Source organism: Hetaerina americana, unplaced genomic scaffold (genome assembly GCF_022747635.1).
Source record: "Hetaerina americana unplaced genomic scaffold, ioHetAmer1.1.p SCAF_5, whole genome shotgun sequence".
Classification (NCBI taxonomy): Eukaryota; Metazoa; Arthropoda; class Insecta; order Odonata; family Calopterygidae; genus Hetaerina; species Hetaerina americana.
In genome coordinates, this window is record NW_027287095.1 from 8,380,742 (window position 1) to 8,403,397 (window position 22,656).

A 22,656-nucleotide genomic window follows, 5' to 3' on the forward strand; every position below is an offset into this window, starting at 1 on the left:
CATAACTATTTTTCTCGGCTCAGCTTCCCTAAACTCGATGGTTGGGTGATGATAGAAGTGGTATTTACAAACTCCAATGTGGTGACTGTGAAATTTGTTATGTTGGCCAGACTGGACGGTCGTTCAGAGTAAGAGCAGAGGAACACAGAAGACATCTACGAAACGGTGAGTTAAACAGATCCCATTTCGCCAAACACCTATGGGAAAGTGACCACAGGAGCGATTTTGTCCCAGAGATACTTCACCTCGAGAAAAAGGGAAGAAGAATGGATTGTCTGGAGGAGCTGGAGATTAGGAAGCATCAAAAGGAAGGAAAAATTGCCAACGAGAATATATTTGTGTGCAATTCCCCCCTTTTGGATATTTCTCTGACCACAATACATGACGCCCCAACCCCCGCTGTGAAAGGCATACCTAACCAAGCTTCCACTTAGCCTACATCCACCCCACCCCTCCCTTTGAGTCACCCACGCCCAGTACCACGCTCCCTCTCACACCGCCCCCCCCCCCTTTTACCACCGCCCCCCCCCCCCTCACCCTCCTCTCCCCCCCCCTCAAATAACTATATATTCTGGAACTCACTGATTCTATGTACCTGATGATGTCGCCTATGCGACGAAACCGGTCGACTTGTAAAATAAAGTGTGGAAAAAAGTACCATCTCTCTTTTGATTTATCAGCTTCCCTAGTCTATCGATATTTGCTCCTCCAGTATGCCTAAACTAAAATCAAATGACTGATAATGTTCTGTGACAAATATTTTCGCGACTCAAAACTATGACGACAACGAGAGTCTCGGAACCAACTTTGAAGTATACATAGAAAACACACTCGAAACGACATTCAAACTTCCTAGACGAAGAGATTGGAATATTGAGAAAATACCTTTCAATGAGAGACACACTAATAACGCTACGCGATAAAAAGACTTTGAAAGGGGAAATAAACTTTCGCTATCACCCAGGAGTCTCCAAGAAAGTAAACCTAAAACAAGTCGGTTCTGCATAATTATTTCCACTAATGAACGTTGATTATCATGTTAAATCCATATTAAACTGAATTGATTTAAAGAAATGGAATAAATAATAAAACACCGACTTTAAAGAAAGGTTTAAGGGTTTCCAAAGATCATTTTGTGCTCATTTTTCGTTCGAGAAAATACCAGAAAAGCCGAGTCACTAGACAATCTCCTAGATCCAGCCGGAAAACCCCCAAAGCTTTTACGAGCTCGTATACCGGACCGAAAGGAATGAGGCAAGTTAGCTATTTACCGTGATGAACCAATGCATAACATATTTTAATCGCCAAGTAAGCTACATAATACTCAGGAAAATACATAAAACCGTGGAAAAGATCATTTTAAATAGACCCAATTCAGAAAATTATGTATATAATACACAAAAAATCGCAAAAAAAGGCACGAGAAATAAATCTCATACAGCGAGAACGACAAGGGAACGAAATATTTTCATCACTCTCTTCAAGACTCTATCCCTAGTTTGGAATTTATCGTCCACATTCAATACCGCAATCGGTATTCTCGAAACGATGACATTTAACACATAGGTTGAAGATAACGTCACTATTAGCACTACTATCAATTCAAATACGAATGTATTTAGTTATTTAAAAATTGGGGAATCACGATCATGTAAATTTATTTATTAAATCTAAAGCCACAACTTCTGATAAAATTTGAATTTCGTTACCTTGAGAAATACGAGTACTGCAAATATGAGAGAGAGAGAAATTCTGAAAGCGAATACGTAAGTAAGAGTGAGGCATACTTCAATGACACTGATGGGGAAAAAGCAGTGGCAACGGTTACTTAATTCCCTCGAAAAAAGAAGAACGACGCACTATTACTATTGTAAATTAATTAACGACACAAATTAAATGGACCAATGGGAATGGCTGCAATCAATTGTCATTTACGTGTATCGTCATTTATGGACGAGTTTGAAGGTGAAATAGGCCGGCATTAATATTCAATCATAGAAATCAATGTAAAATGTTTAAAAGGCAACATTACATTCCCACAAGCGGATGACTGATTACGAAGCGCTAGGTAATCAATAGTACGTCAAGGTTATAGACACTTGGCCTTTTTTTTAATTCTTCTATAATCGTAATTACGATACAAGTACCACTTAAAATAAGCATGGCGAATTATTGTTTAAAATGAGGCTGCAAAAGGAGGGTATTTTGATTGAAAAAGATATCAAGCACTAGCGAAATAAAACAAAAGGCGGCAGGCGCGGAGTGCAAAGAAGATAATCGATCGACGGAGTCCGAGGCACATCGCTCTAAATAACGAACACTTATATATACATATACTTATATGTGCACATCACTTGCAAATTGCGTCCGCCCGCATATAAGGCAACGAGGCCTCTCCGCCCATCATTTATCCGCCGCGCATTCCATATTTTACCGATCGATGAAGCGGCGGTGGCTCGCCTCGAACCCTCCCCCTCCCCCCGCCGTCGCGCACATCAACAGTTTGTTGCCCTGGATTGCATCAGTTTTGAATTACACCTGAGTAAGACTATCTCTCGCCCGGATCTTTGGCAATCGACCCGTTGGGATCTCAATCCGGGTGACCGCGACGAGCCCCTCGGGACGTTTCCATTATGGTAATGGAAAAGGAAAACACTTCCATTCACAAAATGAATAAGGGTCACAGACAGCAAAATCGGGCCGCGGCGGTGGGGGCGATGGAGCGGTTTGGCGGGGTTGCAAAGAACAGCTCCGGAGAATGAGACGTGATCGGGAGAGTGTGTGCGGGAACCGCCGATTTCGCACAGTTAAGGAGTCACCTCCAGGCGTTGATATCTCCGGCCATCTCTTCGCGGGAGACGAGTGGATGGATGGATGATCGCCGGCTGGGCGCACCTGGCCGATTCCTCGCGGGACGCCCACGCGGCCACTCCACCCCGGGAGGGCTAAAGGTACCGACGCGGATCCATATTCCAGTCGGAGAGGTTGGCCAAATGGGGGTGGTGCATGCCCCGAGGCCCGTTCCGTCACCCCGTGTCGAAGACCACCCCCTATCTCCACCCATCTGGAGCCCTCGCCAAAGAAAATGTATGCCACCTGGACACCACTGCGGATTTGATTTGGAGTGAGAGGATGGGAACGCGGGTGGGTGGAAAGGGACGCAAAGGGAGAATACGGTCGTGGCTGTCAGGGCACCGGGCAGCCAAGTGAATATAAATGGATCTTCGGGGCAAGAATATAGTTGATTATTACACAGAAAGGAATAATTAAGGAGTTAGACTAATTCCGGTATATTTGTAATAATAATTAACACAAGAAAGTACTTGAAGAGTAAGGAAGGAACGGAAATGAATTTTTTGGCGGTGATATTTTGAGTTCAGAGGGACAGTTGGAGTAATTTGGTCATATCAATTATGTTAGGAAAGGTTAGTTTACCGAATAATTGGTTGAAATGGGTACCAGCTGAGAAGAGGAGACGAAGGAGGGCAAGAAGTAGGAGTGAACGGTGCTACATTAATCAACAGTTTGAATAGGATCTTAGATGTTAAAGACTGCCGAGATAGTCTTCGATGGACTGTGGAAAGGCAGTGCGAGCGGTAGGAAATCGGATTAGCAAAAGTAGATATGATAGAGTTATTGAAGGAATTAGGATGTTAGTACCTCCAAACACGAACAGAGTGAACGAGACTTCCACGTTCAACAAGATGTGTAGAATGCACTCCAACAAACTGATTTTGCTGAGGGAACTATTAAGAGGCTCAGGTTATTTGGGCAAATACATCCACCGGGACAAGGGATGAAAGGCCCCAACAGATTTATCAATTGCTCTTCCTCCCCCTCGCACAATTTGGGATCACCACAAAACTGAATTTGAAAACACAAACAGCTGAAAAACGGAGTTCTACATTACCATTCCTATTATAAAATACATCACATTTAACATCAATAAAACAGGGGGAAACATCGTCGACGTCATACTTGTGAGAACGAAAAAGTGGGTAGGGGAAGTCGATGTCCTTCCGGGAATAAGTGACCATTCAGCTGTGCGTATGTATCTAAACTGGGAGAGGGCTCAGTATAAGGGGCTAGTAAACAAAAAGATAGTTTGGCAATATAAACGTGGTGATAGGGAAGGGTTCCGGACCTTTTTAAGGGAAAAGTATTCGCAATGGGTAAGTGGAGGGCAGAATGTAGAAGAAATCTGGAAAACATTTAAGGGGATAATGGAGGAGGGATTAAATAAATTTGTCCCGAAAAAAATTCTTAAAGAAAATACTGATCCAGAGTTCTACAACCGCAAAATTAGATCCTTGAAGAAAAAACTGAGAGTGATTCACAAAAAACGGAACGAGAGCTCGGAATGGCTCATAATTTACAAAACATTAGTTCGTGAATTGAATAGAGAAAAGAAAATAGCCAAAGATAGTTTTCTACAGAAAATAATCGGGATAGATAATGGAAATAAATTTTACAAGTACCTCCGGAGGAGGAAAGACAACAGGGAAAACATAACAGCTTTAAAAAAAAGAGGATGGAACACTAAGCGTTGATGATACGGAAAAGGCTAATACGTTTAATGATTGGTATGCAAGTGTATTTAAGGTTATGGTAAATAAAAAGGATCCTGTAGATACATCTCTGAGTCAACAAGGAGGCGAAAAAATATTAAATACCAAAAGTATTAAAACGACGAGCGCAGAAATTTATAAAAAAATTATGAAAATGAGGGCAAATAAATCAAAAGGGCCAGATAGTATCTCAATTGACTTGCTTAAATTGGGTGGTAGTGTAGTTTCAAATTATATAAGTCATTTATTCAATGTTACCTTAAACAATAATGCCCAGCCAAATGCTTGGAAGGAGGCATATGTTACGCCAATTTTCAAAGGAGGAGATAAGGCACTAGTTGATAATTATAGACCGGTAAGCTTGACATCAGTTGTATGCAAGCTATTAGAAAAGATAATGGCTGATTATCTCTGGGACTTGTGGGAGAGTGAGAATTGGTTGTATAGTCGCCAATACGGTTTTAGAAAAGGGCACTCAGCTATTAGGGTTCTGCCAAGAAATGTTCGACTCTATGGATGCGGGAATAGAGGTGGATGCTATAATAGTCGACCTGTCAAAAGCCTTTGACAAAGTTGACCACAATCGCTTAATGCTTAAGATGGGCCAATTGCCACTACACACAGATGGAAGAGTAATCTCTTGGGTCAGAAATTTCATGGAAAGTCGAACACAAAGGGTCACATTAGGAGAAGTGTATTCTGAAAAAACAAGGGTAACATCGGGAGTCCCACAAGGAGGCGTACTTGGCCCGCTCTTGTTTTTTATATATATAAATGATCTCCCAAAAAATATTAATTCTCAGATAAGACTTTTTGCAGACGACTGTATTATCTACAGGAAAGTCGAAAATGACAGAGACCGTGACAAACTTCAAAGAGACATTAATAAAATGGCAGATTGGGTGACAAAAAATGGGATGGATATTAATGTTAGCAAATGCAAATCCATCACAAATCCTCAGAAAATGTCATTCCTAGAAGTGATACTTGCAAATACTTAGGTGTATATTTAACTAAGGACTTAGGGTGGGGGCTAAATGTGGAGTACATCTATAAGAAAACTTTCAAAACTCTTCATTGGGTAATGAGAAACCTCAAAGGGAGCGTTAGAGCAACCAAGGAGAAGGCTTATCAGACCCTAGTAAGACCAATTTTAGAGTACGCTTCTCTTGTATGGGACCCTCATGAAGAAGGTCATATTAAAAAACTGGAAAAGGTGCAAAGAAAGGCTGCCCGATATGTACTGGGGAAGCATAGGAGGATGGAGAGTGTGGCTGAAATGCTAGAAACGCTGGGCTGGGAACCTCTAGAAACTAGAAGGAAAGTAAGCAGACTTTGTGGAATGTTCCGAATTCTGAAGGGGAAGAAAGCTTGGGCAGATCTTAGGAAAGAGGCGGGGAACCCAAATTTTATAGGCAGAAATGATCACAAATTTAAGGTAAAATGCCGGGCACAGAGAACAAATAAAACAAAATTTTCTTTTCTAAATAGAACAATTGTTGAGTGGAACACATTGTGGAACACACGCATTGAAAGCGCGGTGGTACAGAGTGATGATACTGAGGCCATGCGGAAGCAAGGAACGAAGAGATGCTACGAATTGGAGGAAGAGGAGTAAATGCAAGAAAACAATAAGTAGAAAAAGAAGTTGTTCCGACACATTTTGAGACACGATTGCATGATGAATACTGTAGGCGATGGATATGTAAACGGAAAATTTGAAAGGGAGCACCCAGGATAGAAGTCAGGAATAAATACGTGGACATTAACAGCTTCATCAACAGAAGTAATACCGCGGTGTATGAACTCAACTCGAAGAATCTGAACACAGGATTCTCGTATTTTAAATAGATTGGGGATGCCAACCATTCTCCGTAGGTGTAGCACAATCATCATGAGTTTTGAAATGACCTCGTGACGCTTTCCGTTCGCTCAGGGCGTTTGAAACGAATCGGCACCCTCTTCTTCACCCATTACTCAATTCACTAAGTAAACCATTCTGCGCAGGCTGAAGCAGGAATGGCACAGCAAGAGGGTCAAGCGATTGGGCGATGGTTTATTAAGGGAGAGTTGGAGTAAGAATCGACTTGAACGGGCAGGTGATGTATTGCCGAGTGGCGTTAAAAAAATGGAAAGATTCGGCGATAAGTCGGGCAACTCGCTCACTTGTCTCCTAGTGCCCCGCCCCCTTCCCCTCCAGGACCGATTGAGTCCCATTGTGATGCTTATCGAAGAAGAATGATTTACGAGCCGGTCAACGGGGACCGCCGATGTGGGGGTACGTGTCAAGCCGTATGGATTCAACATCCGCTCTGCTATGGGATTGTCGAGCCGAAACTTGGTCACTCGGGAAGGAGAAATCGGCGAGGAGGCAATTCGTCTCATGGCTACACAGCTCATGTAAATTGCGCGAATTCAAAATGGTAGGAGTACGGCCTTAACTCAATGATCTGAGGAAGAATTGTGTGGTGGGAAGAAATTACGAGCACACACACAATGCAAACGATAATTTAACCTTCCACATTAAGCATGGGTTTTTTCAACCACGATTTTCCTCGAAGTAAATTGAGATATCAGCCATTCATACAGGCATATTTTCATCGAAGCTATTTTCATCAAACCGCTGAAACTTTAAGTAAGCACGGCGAAGGCAAGTATAACTGTAGACTCTATGGAGTTATGGGCGTAGTCAGTTGATAAGAGTCATTCCTGGGGAATAGCAGTTTTCAATTTCACCACTGAAATTGAACTACATCAAGTTTCAGCCTCAACGATTCTCTACTACGATTTTCCCCTTCCCAAATCTTTTTTGGTATCGAATTTACCAGTTTATGTACTTTCGTCCTGTGAGAATACTTTTATCCATTATAAGACCAACTATTTTTTTGCTCCTAATGAATAAAAAGAACACTCTCAGCATATTCTAACTAAAAACATAACTACCTTGTTGACCTTCACGAAATTTATCTCTCGCATAACTTTAACCAAAGCAGTTCTAATTACTGTTACCGTTTTTAAGATGGATTTGTCGATGGACTAGTCCTACGTGTCTCAGCCTCGTCTAACAAGGAAAACCTGACACCCCATGCTAAAATAACCTGTTCTTCAATTCTGCCTACATTCAATCTCCCTTCATTCCGTCCGACATCCCGATCATTTTCCTCTCCCCACCTCGCTTGGCTAACATTCTCCGGGCATAAGTCTTCAGCATTCAATCACCGATGGAAATGCTGTGCATCCATCTTTCCTTCCTTCTTTGGATTTCTCCCAACTATGCTCTCTTCTCCCACGACAAGCCTAGTACTTCTTCATTCGATTGCCAGTCCGTCCACTTCACCTTTCTCATCCATGCATGCCTGCATTTGCACATGGAATAGATACTCTTAATTTTCAACACCAGGATAGTCTTAGGTCAGTGTAAAGGGATCATTATGGCATCCAGTGAAACAAAACTTTTATATTTTACTATTTTCAATGAAAGAATTCAATTTCAAGATTACTTTTCATTTTAGCTATAATTGAAAACGTTTCTCAATCGAGGAGGTGGAAAATAAAATCAGTTTTGCATATAAGCATTGATTTCAAGGGTAAAAAACAAAAGAGAAGGAAATCTATTGTCTTCGGATTGAACATTAAAAAGTGATGGGTGGGATATAAATTGATAATGGCCAAGGGCCAAATGAGAAACGGCTAAGCTACGCACGAAAATGAATCCATTATAAAAACGACGCCGCATTCAATTTCTGACGATTCGCCGCGAATAGAGCCCAAAGAGGCAAAAATAATTCTCAAGACTTTAAAAAAGAAGAACAGAAAAATTTTCTTAGCAGCAGTTGATTCGTGATTTCGCCACCTAGGCGACGGCACGGAGCCCCGGGCCCGGAGAAACTTTTTAAAACTTGAAACAAAAGATTTTATCGCGGCTAACCGGATCAAGAGAAGAGCACCCGGAGTTTATCGTAATGCAATTAACATAAGCATTAAAAATGAATAAATGCTTGATGACGATGACGACGATGATGTTGCAATAAAGAAGAAACCCAGAAAAATAAAACAGCCACGCGCATATTTACGCCGCATGCTAAACCCAAATGATTAAGGGATGCAATTTTTTTTTAAATGCCAGATCCGCTTCAGACGGCGAAACGACAATCACCGTGACATGCAAATTCGATGGGAGTGAGACCGTTGAGGTGGCGGGGGGGTTGAGAGGAGTGGTTTTTGCATTTCGAGCGAGCGGCTCCCCGAATGAAAAGAAGAAAAGCGCAAATACGAAGCGAAGGAAGGATTACGACGCACGAGGGGCTGCGGGTAGGTGGGTGAGCGGTCGCCTTCCGGCGAAGCTCCGGACCGCCAAGGACGAGGGGGCGCGAGGGAAGGGAGGACAAATGGGGGGGCGTGGCGAGAGGTCAAGAGGGAAAGAGCAAACTCGGACTGCCCTCAGAGTAATTGATTCTTTAAGCGTTGGAGCGACTCCTTTAAGTGAATTTATTTCTCGCCGAACGGAAGGGCTCAATTTGTCCTACCTCCGTGCTTAAGTGTGACCGTGCGCTTGCAACTGTGCGGCGGACAATTGGTGACCAACTTCACCGCGGCCACGTAAGATGCATTTGCACGCAGCCGGGCTCGCCGGGTGCAGCGTCCCCCCCCCCCCCCCGGCAAGACTACGCTCCGATGGGGCCAAAACGGTCCTTTCTCAGGGCACCTGCGTTGTTAACTTACCTGCAAATAAAAGAAATGAGGAATAAATTAAACAAAGTCAATAAAATGTATTCGCAATACTTTATAATACGTAGCCTATATCATTAATATAATTCGTTAGTAATATTTATATATATATTTAAATAATCCGTATACAGCAAATATACTGGAGAATAAATGGAAATGGACCAACGCAATACAACGTACATTTATTCACAGCCCATGCAGCCGAGGACAGGAAATATATTAAGAGAGCGAATGAAAAAAATGTGAAATTTGCAATAAGCTATCAATTAGGAATTTCAAAAGCATAAAACCGAAAAAAAGAATTTGAGAATGAGGCATTATTAATTTCAAATACAGTCACAACAATGACACATACAGACAGAGAAACTAAAGCGTTGCTCTAAACAAATATAAACGTAACATAGCATTAAAACACAAACATTATTGAAATAAAAAAAGGGAACTTATGAGATACTAATGCTGTGTTGATAACAAATTACAACCAGAAAATGCTGCTATTAAATATATGTGTGAAACTTGAACGTTAATAATGACCTCCAGATTTAAGGGTGAGCTACGTACAAAACGCATTCCAGTACAATATTTCCAAGCACAATAAACATCTTCGATTCACCAAAAATTCTTAGAAAACCAGGATAATGTTAAGCAGTTTATTTCAATTGTTTTTCCTCATACTTCAAAACGTTTATTTATCTTTTGGGATTAATTTTAGAACAGGCAATTTGCAAATTATACCATAATCTTATGGATGGTATCATTCAGTTTTTGTCGCGTGGAAAAATTTCCAATCCGAAGTTTTTTCCTCGCTTCATGTTATTGAAAATATAGAGTCAAGGTTAGTAGTAATCTTGACTTTTGTAGATGGTCGCACCCTCCTACTCAGGTTCTTCTACGCCTATAGAAATACTTTGGAAATTTTGCAAAAATCTTGCAACGTTACTTTCGTTGTTATTACGGCGTATTTCTACTAAAACTCCTTTTTTTACAAGAAATTTCAATCAGCTTACAAATTAATGGAGGAGGACTCATTCTCTTCTGTTCATTTCAGTATATTTTCATGAAAAAATGGGTAGTTGTAAGGGCAAAACATAAAAGGCGCACTTCGGAAGACACGGGTCAACAACATTATATCAGGGCCCATATGAAATATTTGTTAACGAGGAATTCCCATTTCCCACGTCTTACAGACAGCATATCCATTTTCTGCGAATTCCGTAGCTATTACGCAGCGATTATAATTGTAGAGCGCCCTCGCCCTGTGCCAATCCGTGATCACCTCCCGCTGTGATTTGGAGCCGTTTCAATCACGTGATTTGCGGCGCCATCGTGAATGCGCCACGGTTGACATGCGTTTGACTTTCTTCAAAGATGACTCTGTTTTTCGCTCCAATCTTCAAGAATTGGCATTCAACGTTATAAGAAGCACGATTGAATGATAAAACACGGAATTCGACACGACGTCCTTGCTCCGACCGTTTAAGGACGTCCTTCGAGCATACTGCGACGCACAATTGGTATTAAACGACATGGTTCGGTCAAATGAAAATTTCAAAAATCTTCATTCCTAACCATTCTACTGATTCTCAGTTAGCCTATCAACGATATGAAGAATACATCTCAGCTCCCCAACACCAATGGCAATAAAGTGAATGTAATAAATTTGCCAAAATAACTGAATCGTGTGAATTTGCATCAGCATAAGTCAGACACATAGGAAAACAGTCCGCGTTTTCTCGTAAACCATTATTACATATATTTCAAAAAATCTTTATTGAATCGAATATAGGATATATTTCACGCAGAGAGTTCCTGATCTGATTTAATAAATTGCCTCCATACTTACTGGCAATTTCTGTCAGTTTCTCCGTCGATGCTGGTCATCAATTTTATCGTATTCGAAGTCATCATTTCATATTAGGGGTCACTCAGAGCTACCTCTTTCAAAATTATAGTCATTCCAACCACTGATTTTTATCTCCCAAATTTCTAACTCCTCGTACCCTGGGAAAAAACCTTTTTTCCAAGCAAGATTTATGTTGTCATTCTGAAGAGGAAAGAATGAAATGGTATGATGGTACCTTGGAAAATGTTTGCAAATAACTGTTGACACTCTAACATCAATTCGTGGATAAAATAGAATAAATTTCACCAGAAAAACACTTTTGATGAAAATTCTTCGTGCTATTCAATAAAACGCCATAAATAAACACTCATTGTAACTTTAACTCAATAACTATAAAAATGGCAAAGTTCTGTCTGCAATGTAATAATTATTATTCACATTATCACTGTGAAACCCCAACAAATTATAGTTGCCACAGACAAACACGCAAGGAAAGATTTCTGCTACGTTACTCAATGCGAAATACACGGGAATGGTTCACTCAGAGAAATTTGGGTGCCACATATAATGCAAGCAATTTATTACATAATAAATAATGGCAACATAATAAATAATGAGTGGCCCATCAAATAATCAAATGAAGGCAAGGAGTTTCTTTAATATTCAGGACTAACAAAGAAACAAATGAAAAGGAGTTGACAAGATATTTGGGGATACCCGACAGCTATCGCTTTGCACCAAGGCAAAAGTATTTATATGTACATCGAAAAAGCTATAATATACTAACGTGGGCAATATTGATTGAAAGGTATTCTACAAAAGTATTATTTTCTCACACAGCCAATGAAGCGAGACGGTAAATATCCGAAATCTATATTTCTAGACATGGGGAATTGCAGAAAAATTCAAAGCCGCAAAAGGATAAAATTTACAAGCCTAATTTGACGATGGTGACCGTAATATTTCACCTCAATCGTAGGCAAGCAATACCACAAAAGCCCCTTTTTGTATTAAGGACTTATGTCATGGTAAACTTACTAACTTTTATGATACCCCACCATGTGGAGTTTTGTTTTACATAAGTTAAAGCGGTAAACTCGTAGCATCATCATACTATATTTAATTTGTCGAAGTTTATACTGGCATATGAAATAATTAAGGCAAAATGTAATATTTATGACACTGAATAATGAAAAATTATAAAATATTATTAGCAACAAATCAAAATTATAAAATCCTTACATTTTTACGACTTAATACGAACTTTTCCTATGGAATTCCAATTGGCCCAGCTTGTATAAAACGGATTGTTTTGTGTTAAAACAATAAATTGCAGAGAAGAAGCGACTGTGGAAAACGTATTGTGAATCGTGTCGGTTATTTTCTTACGAATTTAAATTCAAGCGCTCAAAAAGAGCTCACTGGCTGTATCACTCAACACATCGACAGGGCGGTCTTGAGTGTCATCGCATCAAGTACGACTTTCTAATATTTTAAACACCACATCGCTGATTTACGATATATGGGGGTAAAATAAACTGCTAGATCAGCTCCATTATGAATCGCTGGGGTAAGGTCCCAAGTGATGAAGAGAACCTCTGGGTTTTCAACGTCTTGGTCCATCTGTTGCAACTTAAGTTTCGTAAGCATTCCTTCTGGCTTCTTAGGATAAGAAGAACCAAAGTCGGTCAAAAGACCAGAAGTTGGTCAGAAGACCAGAAGCCAGTCCACTTCTCACTTGAAGAAACCGAATGAAATAACTGCGATACGCCGTCGCAACAAAATGACCCCTACAATGAGGAAAACGCGAGAGAACTTCTTCGACGTCACCGTCACGCCTTAGTCGTGAAGTGTTCTCTCCAACTACGAGTATAGCGCTTAATGTCTGTAATTTCTGTCCATCTTCGTGCCCCAGCTCGAATTGAGAAGCCATTGGGTTTTATTTTTAAGAGACACTCTCGAACGACCGACTTGTTTTTCGGTGAATGCATCAAAACTACGCTACAATACGATACGACTACAAACAAGAAAGTATTTTATGAGAACATTCGTGTGGGGTGTAGTGGTATGGATCAGAGATATGGACCGTAGTATAAGTAGGCCAGAGGAGAGGAGAATCCTTCGAAACTTCAGTGCAGGAGGGGAATGTTGAGGACTTAATGGACAGTTTAAGATGAAAGTGAAAAAGTAAACAGAGGAATAGATGAGAAAAATAGCATAGGGAGCACCTTTAACATCGAAATAAAGACCCCGCGATCCACCAAAAAGGTGTGTGGCATGGAGTGCAAGAACCAGGCGGGAAGGATGGGTGATACGGGAGGATATGAGAGAGAGAGGGGAAAGGGAAAAATGTTTAGTAAAATTCCATCAAATTACGTGCAAATTTTTATTCAAGCTAGAGGAAGACATAATTAAAAACAAGAGTTAATTCAATTCATAGAGTAGTTATTTTTTATACGAAAAAAGGGAATAAAAATGAACCACAATCATTTATACAACAGGCCTCCACCATAAGGGAAATATTATCGGGTATCTTGTATTCCTACTTAACGTGAACGACATTGACTCCGTAGTCACTAGTAATACCTGTATACGTTTATTTTCAGACGATGCAATGGTTTACAGAGATTCCCGTAATCCTGAGGACACAGAAGCTTTATCAGATGACCTTATCGCTGTAAAACGTTGCTGCGACACTTGGCAACATTATTTAAACTTAATAAAAGGGTAGTGATGATTTTTTTGAAAAAGAGCAATTCCTACCAGAACGCCCAGTGCATTGGGAACACCGAATTGGAATGTGTAGACTCAATTAAATACCTAGGCGTTACCCTCACTCACGACCTCTCCTGGGTGAAACACACATGGCGAGTATGTGGACAAGCAAACAAAAAATTATGATTTTTTTAGAAGAGAACTGGGTAACAGTGATGAAAATGTCAAAGAGAAATGTTATCTTTCGCTGGTTAGGCCTCATTTAGAATATGCTGCAAGTATATGGGATCCTCACTAAGTTGGATTGATTGGCGAATCGGATCGAGTGCAGCGTAGAGGAGCTAATTCTGTAAAACGTTGTTATGATAAACTTAGTAGCGTATACAAAATATTAGAGGAGCTAGGGTGGGAATCCTTCGTGGAGCGAAGGTTAAATTACAGATTGAAGCTGTTGCATAAATTAGAAGGGCGTATCTTTAGCAGTGATGTTGAAAATGTATTATTACTCCTATCGTACTACGGTAGGAGTGATCATGCCAATAAAATTAGAGAGATCAAGCTAAGAACAGATAGACTAAAGATGTTATTATTTTCACGAACAAAAAGGGATCAGAATAATATTGTCCGACCGCGGTAGGGTCATCTTCGGGTCAAAAAATAGTCTGGTTAGTATTGAGCTCCTGCCATACACACTAGCGGTGGCTTGCAGGGTACTAAAATATCATGACAGGACTGAAAAATAAAAAGCTGAAACCTACGGGAAAAGAGCCGGATAGACTGCATCACGATGCGCAAAATTTAATATTCTCGACAGGAATACTTTAAGTATGTCACACACCTGGAGACACGGCGAACTTTTAAAGTTTACAATAGAAGGAAAAACACTGAGAAGGTAGGATCTCTAGAGGAAAGCCAAGGGACAAATATATCGACCAAATAATGAGTGATGTCGGACAGAAGGGATACCATGGCATAATGGAATTAATATGGGGTAGGAAAAAATGGAGGGTTGCGGTCAACCAATCTTCAGATTGAAGGACTGATGGTGATGGTGTATCTTTAGGACAAAAGTCGAGGAAAGGGGGAAATAGGAAGACTGCTTATAATCGAGCGATGAGTGAAGAATACAAAACAATGCAGTCTGGTGAGAAACTCAAACAGCTCTGTAATCCTGTCAATTTACTGAAGGTTCCCTATTCCCCAAGAAATAAATAACTGTGGTGACTTAAATACAGGCATGAAACGGAATGTGAGATACATCGGAGGAAATAAGTTTAAGGCTGGGGCCAGTGCGTAACCTTCTCGGTAACCTATAATGACGCGCACACGCTCACCGGCAACAAACAAATGCAAAGGCGGAGGACCCCCGTTTAACGATGCCGGTAACGCTTGGAAATTGCACAAATGATTCAAAACATTAGGCTTCAAGATTAAATCCACCACCGCGATGCTGATCAGGCTCAATGTGATTTACACACGCAATTTAATTTTAAAAATCTCTCGAGGATGGCTATTAGAGGCGGTAACCGTATGAAACGGTCCTTCTAGGGCAAGACATGGGGGCGGAAGAAAGAGTTGTACCCGGCCACAAAAGGCTAATGAAACTACAACTCGGGAAAAGGTAGGAGGGAAGGCGGTGCGTGCTGAGGCCAACTTGAATAAGTAATGATGGAAGGGGACCCCGACGCCGCTGGACCTCACAATCATATCGGACGCCAAATTTAACGAGCAGGCCAGAGATACAGCAATGACTTTCACAAATGGGGCCGCCATCAAACCAGATCGAAATTCAGTCACAACCGGCGGGCCGACGGTGACATTATTTTTTTCCTATCCGTCCCACAAGGTCTACCATAGCTGTGATATTGCAGATTTTCACTATTAAAGGTAATCTACCGGTTATTGTATGTTTTGGATGGACACTCAGAGAGTAACTACCACCGTACGCAATAAGACACGACCTGAAACCCAAGCAATAAAGTAAACTACTGCTTAAATCCGCATGCCTTCTGCCTTCCTTCACTCCGTCCAAAATCCCTCCCTTTCCTCCAATTTCTCGTTTTCCAAGTATTCTCCCCTCCATCGCCAATCAAAACGCCCTGCATCCACGTCACCTGCCTCTTTTGAATCTCTTCCCAAAATTCTTATGATTTTTCTACTACTATCATGCTCATTACTTCGTTTGTTTTCCTTTCCGCTCATAAAAAAATTCTATTCTTCTTCCCACACAAACACACATCTCAAAGGTCTCAAATCTACTGCTATCTTCCTGTCAATCCCATCATATCAAAGTTTCCACATGTCTTTTATTACCCCCTTGATTTAAGACCCTTGCAATCTACTCTCCCCTCCTTGGAAAAGTTTTTTTGTCCATTGCAGTTCTTCTTTTTATGTCCCTACTATTTTTACCATCTCCACCAAAAGCACTTCCCATACACGTGAACCATTCTACCGGCTCTTGTTTAAGTCCCGAAATTTTAAAATTTAAATTAGCCATCATACTTCTCAAGGACATCATTACCTTAATTTCTTTTACAATGACTTTAGTCCCATATCTATAGTACTGATTTCCTTATGTGCTCGCTATGGTTTGTAACTTGCAGGTCGACTTTGCCGCTACGTGAGAGTATGGCTCGCCTAATATGTACTAAGTCCATCAACGTGTGAGATCAAATATTCAGGATAGGGGGACCGATTTCGCATTCGGCCGTGCGATTTTAAAGGGAGGCTCTGGTACCCAGAATAGTAGACAACAAAGAGTTCATTTGCTGTGCCCACAACCATCCGAATGCGGACGGAGGTGGGATGACGGAGCCGGAATATGATTCACGACATCACCACTTCGCACTCACGTTTTATACAGATAAACATTTTCATTAAACCTTGAATAATATATCATTATTTGTTATACGATATCTACTTGCCGAATAATTTACGACTGAGTTTCAAAGTATATTACATACGGTTTACAACACACTTCAAAGAGAAATGAAATATGCTTTAAAATTTTTGAAAGTAATTCGCCATTTTTTTATGGCGAATTACTTTCAAATTACAATTCATGCAATGAATACAATTCAAATATACAATTTATAATTGCAATAATAAAATTTATAAATTGATACGCGGAACTAGATTAAATCACAACTCGTAAAACTATCGCGCATCTACACAACACCAGGCCACTAAAAGGCCGCGTAGCAAGAGGAGAGCCATTAGAACACCAGACTTGGTACAAATATTCACTCATGCATTAATATAATTATATATTTCACGTACATAATCACGTACACACACACATCTCGTATCTTCATCGTTTCACAATTAATGAGCTCGAATAAAGTTGACATTTCTCTTTCCGATTTTAGAAAGCAGGAGTGGCTACGTATGATTTTGATTGTTTTCTTCTTATTAATTTCTTATTTTAGTACCCTACAAGCCACCTCTAGGATGTGTGGCAGGCGGTGACTTTCAGACTAATTTTGGCATGAAAATGGCCCTACCGCGGTTGGACAATTTTATTCTGATCCCTTATCGTTCGTGGAAAAAATTAAATCTTAAATCAGTCGGTTCTAATCTTTATCTCCCTAAATAAAACAGTTACTGGCGTCATTTGGTGGAAAATCTTCATATCGAACTAAAAATTAAACCACTTGGGTTTTCCACATAAAAATATGTGGAAAAGCCTGGTGGTTTAATTTTAAGTTCAGTTTAATCTCTCTAATTTCATTTTTCATTTTTTTTATGACTGTGATTCGTGAGAGGTAAGAAAGAGTACTTGGAGTTGACCGTGATGGTGTCTATCTCTCTAACTCAATCCTAATGGCCCAACCTAACCATTTAAATTAGGGCTAAAAGAATTATTTCATTGGTTTGTTTACGATGATACGGATTTTTTCTATTTCTTTCTTCCGAGGAATAAGGAAATACCTGAAAGTAATTTAGAAGGTAACCTGCAGGTGATGTTATCGGAGGCCATATGAAGATAGATGTGGGGGAAGGATGCTTTTGGTACAGTTGGAATCATAAAGAGAGGAGAACCGGGGCTGAAAGCCCAGAGTCAGAATTTATCCTTTTCTTCACGAAAAGCGCTAGGGGGTTAAATGTTGAACGCGCAGTCCGTCGATGGTGTGTACACATTTGTCCCTTGCACGCGTGATATCACTGAAAATTTTGCTAAAAGTAGGATTTGAATTGAGGCCGAAGTCACACGAAGTCGCGGGTATCACCTAATAATTTCAATCCACACAAATCAAGCATTTACTTTCAACTGGTGTTAGCTGAATTCAGCGTTTAGAGAAATCATTAATCATATAACGCGCTCACAAGCAATGTACGTACCAGAGTATATTATACTCGTATATAACTTGTGTGTTATGATTTTCAAATGAATTCCGAAAACTGATTTTGAAAAAACAACTATTCAATCAGCACTTCCAACTTCATCAGACATGGTTTCGACAAATTTTGCCATTATCATTGTACGAGGTAAAGAAACAAGTTACAGTAACCATGGTCGGTGAAGTTGAAAACAAATTCAAAAATTTTAAAAGTTTCTGTGCGATGAATAAAAGATTACAGAGATATAAAATAAGAGAGATTATAACAGAGAGTGTACAACAGAGATTTAAAGACGTCATTTGTACCACGAACGATAAGGGACCAGAATAACGTTGTCCGACCGCTGTAGGGGTAAAGCTAAAAAAATACTTGATACTAAAAAAATATTAGAAGTGTTCTCCAAGAAGCCCTAACGTAGTCTCCTAATGTTTCCTTGGTTGACAATGACAGACACGGACCTTATTTTTAAAATGTATGGCATTGAATTATGTTTAGGGAGCATTATAACTATTCATCGCTGCTTGAAAAGTTTCCTCTACCGACAATGCCATTCCGTATTGGAAAGAAAAGAGGGAAATTGTGGCCTGACAGTGAATTTCTAATTTCTACGGGCATGTACCAATGATGAAACAATTTAGCTCATGCACAACCAGCAAGACGAGCTAAACTGTAAAAGGGCGCATTCAGAGGAGTGGAATGAAATAAAGAGACCACTTGGTATAAATAATCGTCTTTTTTTCTTGTAATTACTTATTTTAGTAGTTATACGTATATTGACCAAGCCCATTAAATCAGGATTGTTAAAAACGACTACTTTGGGTTTCCCAGCACTTATCTTTTTAACCACTCACGATTGAAATACTGGTTAGGTCACTGCAATCACGTGGCTGCTAACCACAGTCATAACTTTCTGGACTTCTTTCGGGATCGGAAACGACCCAAATACAGTTTGCGATAATAGCCAAATGAAAGAAAAAAGTAATCTGGTTCACGACCTTTATTTTTTTAAACTATCTTTAATTGAATTTTCATGAAGGTATGGAATTGCCGACTGCCCAAATTCAATATTAACGCCTTGCGTCATTCTATGGCCACTGTAGACATTGATTAAAAATTAAGTAAATGGCCAACCCAAACTTTTGATCTATTATTTTGATTTTATCCAGTAAATAAATTCCTCATTGCGTTCAAAAAGTTCACCTTTTAATTACGTATTTTATTCTATGAAAATGGGGGTACTACATAGTTACTCCGAGAAAATCCAAGCATTTAACGTAGGTATTCAGAATCGTGAAAACCTTTAATTAAATTTGAGAATGTATGAATAATTTGACAATGACTATCCTGTTGACACCACAGGCATTGACAACCGCGCGCATGGCTGTTTGCATCATATTATTTATAATGAAAACTTATCACTCCAATTATTTACATAAGTTTATATTATTATGCTTAGTGGTCCACTATAACTCAGGATTCCTGGGCAGCAATTAACAAAGATTTGCTGCGATAGAATCTAAAAGACGGCGGAGAAAATAAGAGTTTAAGAGTAACTGTATCGCTAAAGATTTACCTTCGGAATATCATCAATTTGAGATCATTCCAGCCTTAGAAGTGGCAGGTAGATTATTAAATCCGACCGTATCTGCGCAATTCTAGAATCCGACGCTTACGCATAAGATGAGTAGCCTTAGCTCAAGCTGCCTGCATTTCAAACCCAAACCATCCCCGCGATAATCCCTCATCGGATGATATACGTAAAACCGACGTGACGGGACAAGGACGGAATAAGAGAGAGAGACGCTAAGGGAAAGAGGGAGAAAGATAACATGGGGCGACAGACAGTCGACACATTCTTCCGTTCACCAGAGAGTATTTAATACGCCGAAGAAACAAAAGTGGCGAACACATTCGAGAGATTGAAATCTCGTTAACTTCACGGCTCAGCGGGGGCGACAGAACGTCGTCAGCATCGAGAGAAAACACCGGTAAACATAGCGACAAGCAGCGCGATTACAATAAATTATGATCCGTTTTGATAAAGATACTTGGCGACGAATCATTGCCATTTTTTTCAGAGCATGTTAGCGCATGCAAGAAAGGAAACTATGAGATAACCTTCAGGATAATCCGTAGGATGAAATAATTATCCACGGTCGACCTTATTCAAGATTAATATATGTTCGAACGCAGGATCTGGTGTTCACATTGATTAACTACATCCCGATAGACACACGCCCTTAATCCTTTCAATACTCCCTACGTGGTAGGCAAGACTCTCGCTTAATAATCGCACGGCCGATGATTTAAGTCGCAAAATACTCCCAACTGGGGGAAGAGTGTTTTGAACCGAGTAAAACGCAGTACCTGATGGTCCTAAATTCAATTAGTATTTAAAGACAATTCTATTCATATCATCGGAATCGGAGTGAATGTTACAGCAAACACCTCGACGGCCAGGCAAAGCACTAAAATATGGTAACGGCGTCTTTCCTGTAGAATGCCTTCCCTAATTCCACGCTCCACTTTAAACCATGCCTCGTCACTCGTCAATCTGATACCATACTCGTAAACATAATTCTGAAAAACGGAATTTTTGCCCCATATAAAAGCCAAGCACTGCTCTAACTAATTCTAATGCATAACATATGCACCAGGCAATGATTTTTGCAAAGTTTACATATATTTTTATTATTATTATTATATGGTACCCTGAAAGCCACCGACTACTTTTACACCCAAAAAATCTTTCCCCTAGGCTCACGATCTTTCCTGGGGGAAACATACGGGGAATATGTAGACAAGCTAACAAAAAATCAGGATTTATTAGAAGAGTATTTGGTAAATGTGATAATAGGTCAAAGAGAAATGTTATCTATCGCTGGTCAGGCCACATTTAGAATATGCTGCCAGTAAATGGGATCCCCACAAAGTTGGATTGATTGGCAAATTGGATCGTGTGCAGCGTACTGGAGCTAGATTGGTAAAACGTTGTTATGATAAACTTAGTAGCGGTGAGAATCGTGATGGCGCGGTGGCTAACGTACTGGCTTCCCACCCAGAGGGCCCGGGTTCGGCGGCGGCAGATATTTTTCGGTGGTTTACCGATCCCTACTTTAGGTGCTTTGTGGAGGGCATTTTGAATGAGTACGCTATCCGTCGGATGGGACGTTAAACGGCCGATTCATTGGCGCCTTTTGATAAGAGTAGGCTAATGCCGACGCCGGGTTTCTATCCACCCTTCATCCTTGCCTGTCAATCCCTAATGACGCAAATGACCTCAGCTGTCGGTCGCCTCCCCTAAAACTACTACCAACTTAGTAGTGTATAAAAAATATTGGAGGAACTAGATTGGGAATTACTCACGGAGTGAAGGTTAAATTAGAGATTAAATCTCTTGCATAAACTGGAAGGACGTCTCTGTAGCGGTGATGTTGAAAATGTATTATTACTCCCATCGTACCAGGGTAGGAGAGATCATGTCAGTAAAATTAGAGAGATTTAGTGTATAACAGATAGATTTAAGATGTCATTTGTCCACTAACGATAAGGGATCGGAATAACATTGTCCGACGCGGTAAAATCATGTTCGGGTAAAAATTAGTCCGAGGTGTATTGCCACCCGCCACACACCCTAGCGGTGGCTTGCAGAGTACATAAATAAATAAAATAAAAAATTCCTTGTCGTTTCTGGGAAAAATGACATCTTAAATCTATCTGTTCTACACTTAATATCTCTAATTTTATTCACACGATCTCTCCTACCGTAGTACGACGGGGCTTCTAATACATTTCTATAATCCACCTTCAAAATCATCGTATTAGAAACATCCTTCTAATTTATGAAAGAGATTTAATCAGTAATATTTAACCTTCGCACCGTGATTGAATCCCAGCCAAGCTCCTCTTATAATTTTGACACCTAACTCAATTTGTCTTTACCACGTTTTACAAAATCTAGCTCCTCTACGCTGCACGCGATACAATTCGCCAATCAATCCAACTTCATGAGAATTCCATATATTGTATTCTTTTTATTTTATTTATATAGTACCCTGCTGGCCCTCGCTATGGCGATTCGTCAATTGACGAATTGAATCGCGTGCAGCGTAGAGGAGCTAGATTTGTAAAACGTTGCCATGACAAACTGAGTCGCGTTTCAAAATCATTAGAGGATCTGGGTTGGTGTCACTCACGGAGCGAAGGCTAAATTACACATTGAAGCTCTTGCATTAATTGGAAGGATGTATCTTTGGCACTGAGCTTGAAAATGTGCTATTAGCACCATCGTACGACGGTAGGAGAGATCATGCCAGTAAAATTCGAGAAATTAAGTACAGAACAGATATGTAGATTTAAGACGTCATTTGACCCACGAACTAAAAGGGATTGAAATAAAAAACGTTTGTCTGACCGCATTATGAGTAAAGGTTGGGGTCAAGGGTATTCTGGTGCATAATA

At 40.2% G+C, this 22,656-nt stretch overlaps 1 protein-coding gene across 2 annotated transcripts in view; it reads right to left on the minus strand.

Annotated features, from left to right (window-relative positions):
- The window catches only part of Mhcl (Myosin heavy chain-like), a 740,568-nt gene that overhangs the window by 528,096 nt on the left and 189,816 nt on the right, over nt 1–22,656 (minus strand). The gene's annotated exons all lie outside the window — the stretch shown is intronic.